This window comes from Cucumis melo, chromosome 1 (genome assembly GCF_025177605.1).
Source record: "Cucumis melo cultivar AY chromosome 1, USDA_Cmelo_AY_1.0, whole genome shotgun sequence".
Taxonomy (NCBI): Eukaryota; Viridiplantae; Streptophyta; class Magnoliopsida; order Cucurbitales; family Cucurbitaceae; genus Cucumis; species Cucumis melo.
The window spans coordinates 24940965-24950950 of NC_066857.1; the positions used below are offsets into that span (position 1 = coordinate 24940965).

Here is a 9986-nt window from a genome sequence, read left to right on the forward strand (position 1 = left end):
GTCTCTATATGAACGATTTAGGATTACATCGTTTATACTAACTACGGAGCAGGCCGCATCCATAGTGTTTTTCCAGAATAAGGTGCCCAACCTTATTCATACACTATAGACTATTTGGGCTATTAACTCGAACTTAATCCATGTTTATGTTTTTACATAAAGTTCAAGTGTATTTGACAAACTCAGTAAAATAGCCTCGGGACATTAATTTATTGGTTTTAAGATTATAGCATTCAATAATAAATTTTATTGATCAAATAACAAAGTACGAGTTTTAGGACACAAATTCCAATAAATTCCCACTTGGACTAAAACTCTAAGTAAGTTAGAATTTTACGATGAGAGAAGAATATATATGAGTACAATAAACACACACAGATACACACACACACATATATATATATAGGTGTCTTCCACTTGTCCTAGTTTAAACCACGTAGACCTAAACCATGTAGGTGGCTCTCAAACACTTTTGTCATGAGAGCTTTTGTAAACAGATCAACTATGTTTTGCTCGAAGGAGATTTTTGTAACGTCTCCTCGATGTACGATTTTTCTGATAAGATGGTAGTTTCGTTCAATGTGTTTTTCTCGTTTATGACTTCTAGATTCTCGTGAATTTACAACTGCACCCTGTTGTCACAGTATAAGGTGATTGATAGATGCATATTTGGAACAACTTCCAAATCTGTTAAGAACTTTTAAGCCATACTGCTTCCTTTGCTGCTTCACAGGCAGCTACATATTCAGCTTCCATAGTGAGTCGGTAATACATGATTTTTTTATGCTTCTCCACACTACTGCTCCTCCATTCAGAGTGAAAACTGATCCTGATGTACACTTTCTAACATCTTTATCGGTTTGAAAAACGGAGTCAGTGTATCTAGTAAGGATTAGATCCTTAGAACCATACACAAGCATGTAGTCTTTTGTTCTTTTAAGATATTTTAGAATATTCTTAACGGCTGTTTAAAGATCACATTCAGGATTGGACTGATATCTACTAACTATCTCTACTGAATAGCAAATGTCAGGTCTAGTACATAACATTGCATACATCAGGCTTCCAATAGCAGAAGCATAGGGAATGTTACTCATACCCTCAACTTCTTGAGGTGTCTTTAGACATTGTTCTTTTGATAAATAAATTCCATATCTGTATGGCAACAGACCCTTTTCGGAATTCTGCATCTTATATCTTGACAACATTTTGTTTTTATAAGATGTTTGAGACATGACTAGTGTTTTGTTCTTACGGTTCCGAACTATTTGGATACCAAGAACATATTAGGCATTTCCTAAATCTTTCATTTAGAATTGTGTAGCTAGCCATTTCTTAATATCAGCTAGATGACCTACATCATTTCCAATGAGTAGAATGTCATCTACATACAAAACTAAGAATGCTACAGTAGAATTTATGGTCCTTTTGTAAACATAAGGTTCATCAACATTTTGGTCAAAACCATAAGATTTGATCGTAGTATCAAATCTTATATTCCAGGATCTAGATGCTTGCTTTAATCCATAGATGGATTTTTGAAGCTTTCAAACTTTTTGTTCTTGATCCTTTTGTATAAACCCCTTTGGTTGGACCATATAGATACTCTCCTCAAGATTTCCATTCAAAAAGGCTGTCTTGACATCCATCTGCCAAATTTCATAATCATAAAAAGTGGCGATGGATAAGAGTATTCTAATCGACTTTATCATAACAATAGGAGAGAAAGTTTCTTCATAATCTATTCCCTCCTTTTGTGTATAATCTTTTTTCACTGGTCGAGCTTTGAAAGTCTGTACTTTACTAGCTTGGTCTCGTTTTCTCTTGTAGATCCATTTACAACCAATAGGTTTTACATTATTTGGTTGATCTATTAGAGTCCAGATAGAATTGGAATACATAGATTCCATTTCGAGGTCCATGGATTTGATCCATTGGTCACAGTCCACACCATTCATTGCCTGTTTATAGGTCAATTGATCATCTATCCCATCATCAGGTATGATGATCTGAGCTTCACTTAAACCCAAATGGCGATCAGGCTGTCGTACAACCCTCCCACTAGACGAGGCTCTCCCAACTCTTGAGAAGGATGTGGTTGACCAATATTCCTAGTTTTTTCAACTACTTTAGTAGATGAACTAGGTCTATCTGTAGTATTCTTGAAAATTTCTTCTAATACTAGTTTACTGCGAGTTTAATGATTTCTTATGTGGTCTTCCTCTAAGAACGTAGCATTTGTCGATACAAATACTTTATTTTCTTTAGGGTCATAAAATAAACCACCTTTTGATTCTTTTGGATAACCTACAAATAGGCATAATTTTGAACGACGTTCCAACTTTTTAGGGTTTTGCATCAACACGTGTGCTGGACATCCCCAAATCCTAAAGTGATGTAAAATACCTTTACGCCCTTTTCATAGCTCATAAGGTGTCACACTCCGGTCTAAGTTTTTCCTTCTAACCTAGATCGTGGTATGAATTACTCCTTTTTAGAATAACATTCCTTCCCAAAAATAAAATTTGCAAAAACATTTTTCAAGAAATTCTATAAAAATTTCAGCAGAACCTCCCCTAAAATATGGGTTAGCCAAACCTGGAAAGGGGAGAAATTTTGCACTTCTATATGTGAAATAACATCAACTCCACAACGCCACAAGTGTGTCTCACCACACACTTAACCAGACGGTTTCACAATTTCAGAGTTTCAGTAAAGTTCACAATCAGACCAAAAGTTACATACAAATGATTTCATCCTAAAGAGGGATTTGCAACACATGTCATTGACCTCACTCTCACTACATCTAACTACTCCATGATGCACTACAAAAACATACTATAAACATACAATTAATAATGGAGATCTATGACTGATGAGAGATCAATCAACGCTTGGCTTTTGTTCACTACCTGAGGGGGGGGGGGGGGAGGAGAAAGAAAAACATTTAAACGTAAGTCGAATACTCAGTGAGTGGAAATTTTCTTAAATATAAAGCTCATAAAACATACTTAAAGAGAAAGATTATAAATATGCATTAGAAATATAATATTAGTGAAAAACGTCATTAACTCATAACCATTGTACCACCAACAAACCTGTAATCCGTACAACCATGGCAAGGCATCTAAAGATACGGCCAAAGATAGCCCACACATGATAAAGAATCATGCGGCCAAAACTAGCTCACGCATCCTTAGTGCCCACTATGATAGCAACCGTCAACCAATCCAAACAACCATGATAGCATACTAAGTATATGACCCGGGAATAGCTCACACGTGCTCCATATCCACAAAGAAAACACGCGGCCAAACAGAGTTCACACACACTTAGCACCTACCATAGTAACTACATACCGCTCCTATGTGCACATAAAGCCACCTAACCAGGGGTTAAGCTAGGACTGAAGCCATATAACAATCCTCCATCAATGTCCTCACCTAGGCTCAGGTTCTCGGATCTCCAGTCACGGCCTCTTTCAGTCCTGGAATCCCCTGACAACCATGGGTGGCGCTACGGAAACACATTCACGTAGCCTTTAGGGTAATCACCAACATTTACCATAAGCATCGGTTTAGTATAATTCAAAACCAAGTATAAACTAAAAGCTTGAAACACGATTTTATAAGAATCAAGGCATACCATGAGGGCGACTAGATTCGACATCAGACTCCCCACTTCCCATCGCTGCTTCTCTAGCAGTGTTACTAGCTTCTGCATCAGGGTGCTTTCGAGGTCTACCTTGAGGCATGGTTCCTATAACACAATGATAAAGCACATTTGTTTAGTAAACATAGCCCATGCAACTTACTACAACACTAAAAAACATGTGACTTCTCAAATGCACAACCCTTAGCACCCTCAAAATTCGCCTCATAACCCCTAGGTTTCTCAAAACCATGCTCTGATACCAAATTGTCACACCCTGATCTAAGATTTCCCTTCTAACCTAGATCGTGGTATGAATTACTCATTTTTAGTTTAACATTCCTTCCCAAAAATAAAATTTGCAAAAACATTTTTCAAGAAATTAAATAAAATTTTTGGCAGAACCTCCCCTAAAATATGGGTTAGCCAAATCTGAAAAGGGGAGAAATTTTGCACTTCTATATGTGAAATAACATCAACTCCACAATGCCACAAGTGTGTCTCACCACACACTTAATCAGATGGTTTCACAATTTCAGAGTTTTAGTAAAGTTCACAATCAGACCAAAAGTTACATACAAATGATTTCATCCTAAAGAGGGATTTGCAACACACGTCATTGACCTCACTCTCACCACATCTAACTACTCCATGATGCACTACAAAAACATATTATAAACATACAATTAATAATGGAGATCTACGACTGATAACGAGAGATCAATCAACGCTTGGCCTTTGTTCACTACCTGAGGGGGGGGAGAAAGAAAAACATTTAAATGTAAGTCGAATACTCAGTGAGTGGCAAGTTTCTTAAATATAAAGCTCATAAAATATACTTAAAGAGAAAAATTATAAATATGCATTAGAAATATAATATTAGTGAAAAACGTCATTAACTTATAACCATTGTACCACCAACAAACCTGTAATCCGTACAACCATGGCAAGGCATCTAAAGATACAGCCAAAGATAGCTCGCACATGTTAAGAATCATGCAGCCAAAACTAGCTCACGCATCCTTAGTACCCACCATTATAGCAACCCTCAACCAATCCAACCAACCATGATAGCATACTAAGTATACGACCCAAGAATAGCTCACACGTGCTCCATATCCACAAGGAAAACATGCGGCCAAACGGAGCTCACGCTGACTTAGCACCTATCATAGTAACTGCATACCGCTCCTACGTGCATTTAGAGCCACCTAACCATGGGTTAAGCTAGGCCCGAAGCCTTATCACAATCCTCCATCCATGTCTTCAACTAGGCTCAGGTTCTCAGATCTCCGGTCACGACCTCTTTCAGTCCTGGAATCCCCTGACAACCATAGGTAGCTACGGAAACACATTCACGTAGCCTTTAGGGTAATCACCAACATTTACCATAAGAATCGGTTTAGTATAATTCAAAACCAAGTATAAACTAAAAGCTTGAAACACGATTTTATAAGAATCAAGGCATACACATTCTCAACATCATAATGAGTAAACATATCGTTTAAGTATTAATGGAAACAAGGACTTGAAACCCGTTTTTATCAACTTTGAGTTATGAACATTTTTTAAATTTCACTGTATAAACACATTGTTTAAACAATAACGAAAACGTGGTCATAAACGGTTTAGGTCATGGTAGTCTCCAAGCAATATCAAGAGATAACGTGTATATGTATAAAAAAAGCTAAAAAAATAAACCACTCACAATCAATTACTCGATCCCTCGGGATTATACGCTTTCCCCACTTCAATTTGGCCTGAAACAACGATTAGGACCTATTAATTATCTTCACAAAGGGAGACAACACAAAAATCTTCAACATACTTCATAAGGCCAAATCAAACTTATTTTAGTTTCTAAAGTTTTTATATTCTCAATTCTCTTTAAATTAGGCTAGAATTTTCACCTACGAACCCTTAGACTTGAAATCTAGATGCTTAACCCCATAAGCATCCAACTTAGTTCAAACTCAACGGGTCTTTTATATAAAAACACTTTTATCTCCATTATTGATGACATTTTGGGATTTATATCCATTATAACACACAAGAGACCCTAAAACCTCAATTTAAACTCTTAATGCCACAAGCACTCAACTTAAGTCGTCTTTTAAATCCATACACTCTTATGTCCAATTTTTATACCTTAGAGGCTTAAATCCATTAACAATCTCAACAACAATCTAACGGGTCAATAACTTAGAAACCTACCCCACTCACCTAGGATAACCTCAACCGTGTTGACCAGGGCTTCCAAGTTATAAATTTAACTTTCGCCTAAATGCTTTTGTCTAGGCTAAACATTCCACCCTTGAACCTTAAACTTCACATTGGACTCTTAACAAGATAAGGATCCAAACTTAGTGTATACTTAATGGGTCTTGTATATTAAGATGCTCTTAGTTGCAATATCAACAATGTGAGGGATTTAGATCATTTAATAACAAACTCAACGTCAAAGTAGCAAGTCAATATCTTAAGAGATTTCCCACACTTGTTCTAAACAATCTTAAGTGCGTTGAACAATGCTTCATAGTTCTCTAAAGTCCCCACTTTTCCATTCAAATATTATGGGTAAAATCAAGTTCGCGCTAACACGAAGTGGATATTTAAGAACTATGAGAGAACATGTTAATTTATCTACAACCTTATCAAACACTTGTCAAAATCACCTTGATAACACGTTAATGCCTTTCTAAATTCGAATCTAAAACTATTGTGTGTTCGAAATATATATATATATGCAACATCTAAACAAATCTCTAAAGTTAGAAGAAAGTCCCTTCTTGACCTCAAATGTTTAACTTTGGAACCCGAGTCTTATGAGTAATCTAATCTAAATGCTTAGATTCAATGGGTATGCAAGAACTCAAAGAAAACTCACTTAAATTACTCCAAAACTTATCAAGAACCAATTAAAGTACTCTTAACTTCCATGGGCAACATCCTAACCACCTTCTAAGCTCAAAATCAAGCATTCGACATCATAGTTTAATCAACATCGTTACTAAAATTAGATGGGTACTCAAGACCCGCTCCATATAAAGCATAGAATCTTACCCTAGTTGTACTAGAACGCCCAAATTTGAGCTTCCGAACTGCTGGACAGTGGTTTGAACGCCTTTAAAAATCCAAATCTAGCATTAAAATGTAATGGGTATTGTGAGAACCAAGTCGAAACTTAATGGGTAATTGAAATTTATCAAGAAATCCATTTAAAATAAAGAAGATTTACCAAAAAACTTAGATCCAACGATACGGAGTTTAAAAGAACGAAATTAGCAATGATTTGACTTGCTGAATGACGACGAACGATCGATAGGTACTGCACAGCTCAGTTAACAAAGAAACACAACGAGAACACTCGAATAGATTGTGTCGATTCGAACTAACTACTTCAAAACGCCGTGGTTCAAGGCGCGCGACGTGGGTGGTCGTCTTCGCGCGCGACGTGGGTGGTCGTCTTCTGGCGATTAGAGTGGCGCAACTGTAGTGGGATGTCATGTCGGCGTGGAGAAGCGGATTCGTTTTTACCCTCATTCATTCTTTTCAACACCCGTACAAAATAAATTATGCTTTAAAACTCCATTAATGTAGTTCTAAAATTTCCTTATCACACGAATTAATTTCAAAAGATATTCTGTACATATGTTCTAACATACAAGAGATAGATATCAATTTCTCTTCATTTGAGGTGCATACAAGACATTCTTGAGTATGATATATCTATCATTAAAAAACAACTTCAAATCTCCCACTGCTTTAGCTGAGACCATTTCTCCAGTTCCAACTTTGAGAGTGATCTCGCCCTCAGAAAGCCCTTTCCAAGAACTATTTTCCTGAAATGAGAAACAAATATGATTAGTGGCTCCTAAATCTAATATCCAAGTAGAATTTTCGTTTTCCACTAAACATGTTTCAAGAACAAGTAAATCATATTTACCTTGTGCTTCTTTCTTTGCTTTTTTTCTGAGCAAGGTATTTTGGGTAGTTTCTCAACCAGTGCCCATTTTCACCACAGTGGTATATTTTTCTATAGTTTTCTTTTCCTTGTTCTGTTTGGGAGTTTTCCCTTCTCTTCTTTTCTATCTTACGATTAGGTTTTGAGGGTCCAACTTTAGATTTAGAGGACGATCCTCTTTTGAATTTTTCTTTTGTAGTAGCAACATTTGTTTCTACTTCTTTTCCTTTACCTTTAGTAAGATTTTGGAAACGCTGGAGCTCATTCAGAAGGATTGTCAAGTTAAACTTTATCTTGTTCAGGGACACATTTGTTTAAAATGGTATGAAGCTCTTTGGAAGAGACTCTAAGATAAAGCTAACTTGATTAGCCTAATCGATGGCACCACCATTTACCTCAGCAATATTGAAGTGCATCATCATGTCCAAGGCATGTTCTCTAACAGAGGTCCCCTCTTTCATACGCTTAGTGTAAATGTATTTTATTGCCTCGTGTCTTAGGGACCATTCTGGTTGCCCAAACACTCCTTTTAATGAATCCATAATCTCTTTAGTCGTGGCTAAGGATTCATGTTTCTTTGCTAAAACATCAGACATGCTAGCAAGGATGTAGACACGGGCTTTTTCATTTGCTTTTACCCATCGATCATATGCTATCCGACTAGTTCGGTTTACATTTGAGGTAGGGGTTTGAGGACATTCCTCAGTTAAGACAGATCTTAAATCATCAACCACTAGTATTGTGTTAAGATTTGATTTCTATGCCGCATAGTTATCGCCGTTAAGTTTTTTGAAAGCTAACAATTGAACTATCGAGCTATTCATGTTGGAAAAACAAACATACTTTGTTTAGAAACTATAATCTAAATAAACCAATCTTTTTAGTAAAACTTTAAATAATATACCCTTTATTATGTTTGCAACGATAATTCAAAGATTCAGAATAACCTCTACCGAGGGGTAGCCGATTACTCGTCCTTTGAATCAAGGCAATCTTGACTAAATGCTAACTCACAAATATCTTATATTTACTTAGCATTTAGTTACCGTTTACTTCGGTCAAGAATATAATAACTATTTTAGTAATTCTTGTAAGTGTAACCCTACATTTTCGATCCTCAGAGATGAGAATCATTATGCTCCTGAAAGTGGAAAGACAATATGAAAACTTATCTAAGAGACTCTATCCAAAATATGAAGTTTGCGGTGTTCCGAATCCTATAATACAGCCCTCCAAATTGAACGTCGCTCTAGGGCAGACAAGCAGGCGCATTATAGGAATCTCACGGTGCGACCCAATGGAAGAGACCGTGGGATGTATTGTCATATATCCCTCACCCACTTACTGTGAACTACTTCCCCCATTCACCTTGTTCATAGCTCATGCAAACACTCTTCGAATGGAGTTCGCTCCTATGCAGGACCCAAAGCCCTGCATGAACTTCACGGTTAGAACTCTTGGGGACACTAGAGCTAAAAGTACAATATTTTTCTCCAGCTGAAGTGTTCTAAAATTTTTGGGTAAATTATTCAGGATTTAATTTAGGCTAACTTAAACAAATCCTAAATCTAGGTAAAACATCCAAGCATAAAATTTATACTGAATTTAACCTACGATGTCTAGGTGATAAACCAATTTTATTACCTTAGATCTCTCACGCATGCTCATAAAATTAGGTTAACAAGGCTCAAGAACCGATTACGATCTCCAGGTAGGAGTTGTTCTGTAAACCGTCAACTTAAAAACTTCTACTCCTTAATTATCTGGTAATCTAGTTTTACTAGATATCGACCTAAATCTAATTTTGGAGGATAAGGTATTAACCGAAGTGAGCATGCATTTTATCTTTATTATAGATTTTAAAGTCTAAATTATTTTATAATAATTATAAAACTCGTAGACAAACTTATAATCATTCATCTAGAAGAACAACAAATTAATATGGTATTTCAATAATTGATTAATTTTGTTCAATCATATTTAATAAAATTAATTCAATTATTTTTTAAATTAATCATATTAATTTAAATGTTGACAATTAATTAATCACATTAATTAATTTTCATATTATTTTCTCAACATGCATGAACATGATAACCTATGGTGGAATTTTAAAACTATATGTCATAGAATATGCACATATAATTTTAGAAATAATTAAAACATACATCATATGCAAGATTAATTAAAAACACCCTAAAATAGATTGGTTTTGGCTCTCTAAATTAAGTTAAATTAAATTATTACAATAATAATTTGATGGAGTACATGAACCGCTCTCGTGCACTTCGAACCGGCTAGAAAACTGCTTGATAAACCTTACACGATCGTTGAGCAGGTATAAGTGATACGCATACCATACGCGATCACC

At 35.9% G+C, this 9986-nt stretch overlaps 1 long non-coding RNA gene across 1 annotated transcript; it reads right to left on the minus strand.

Moving 5' to 3' along the window:
- Positions 1-3069: 3069 nt before the first annotated feature.
- Positions 3070-4941, minus strand: LOC107991593 (uncharacterized). Its single transcript, XR_001763790.2, has 3 exons — positions 4578-4941; positions 4336-4400; positions 3070-3759 (listed from the first exon to the last, which is right to left on the minus strand). It is a non-coding gene; the product is annotated as an uncharacterized LOC107991593 (long non-coding RNA).
- Between the last annotated feature and the right edge of the window lie 5045 nt (positions 4942-9986).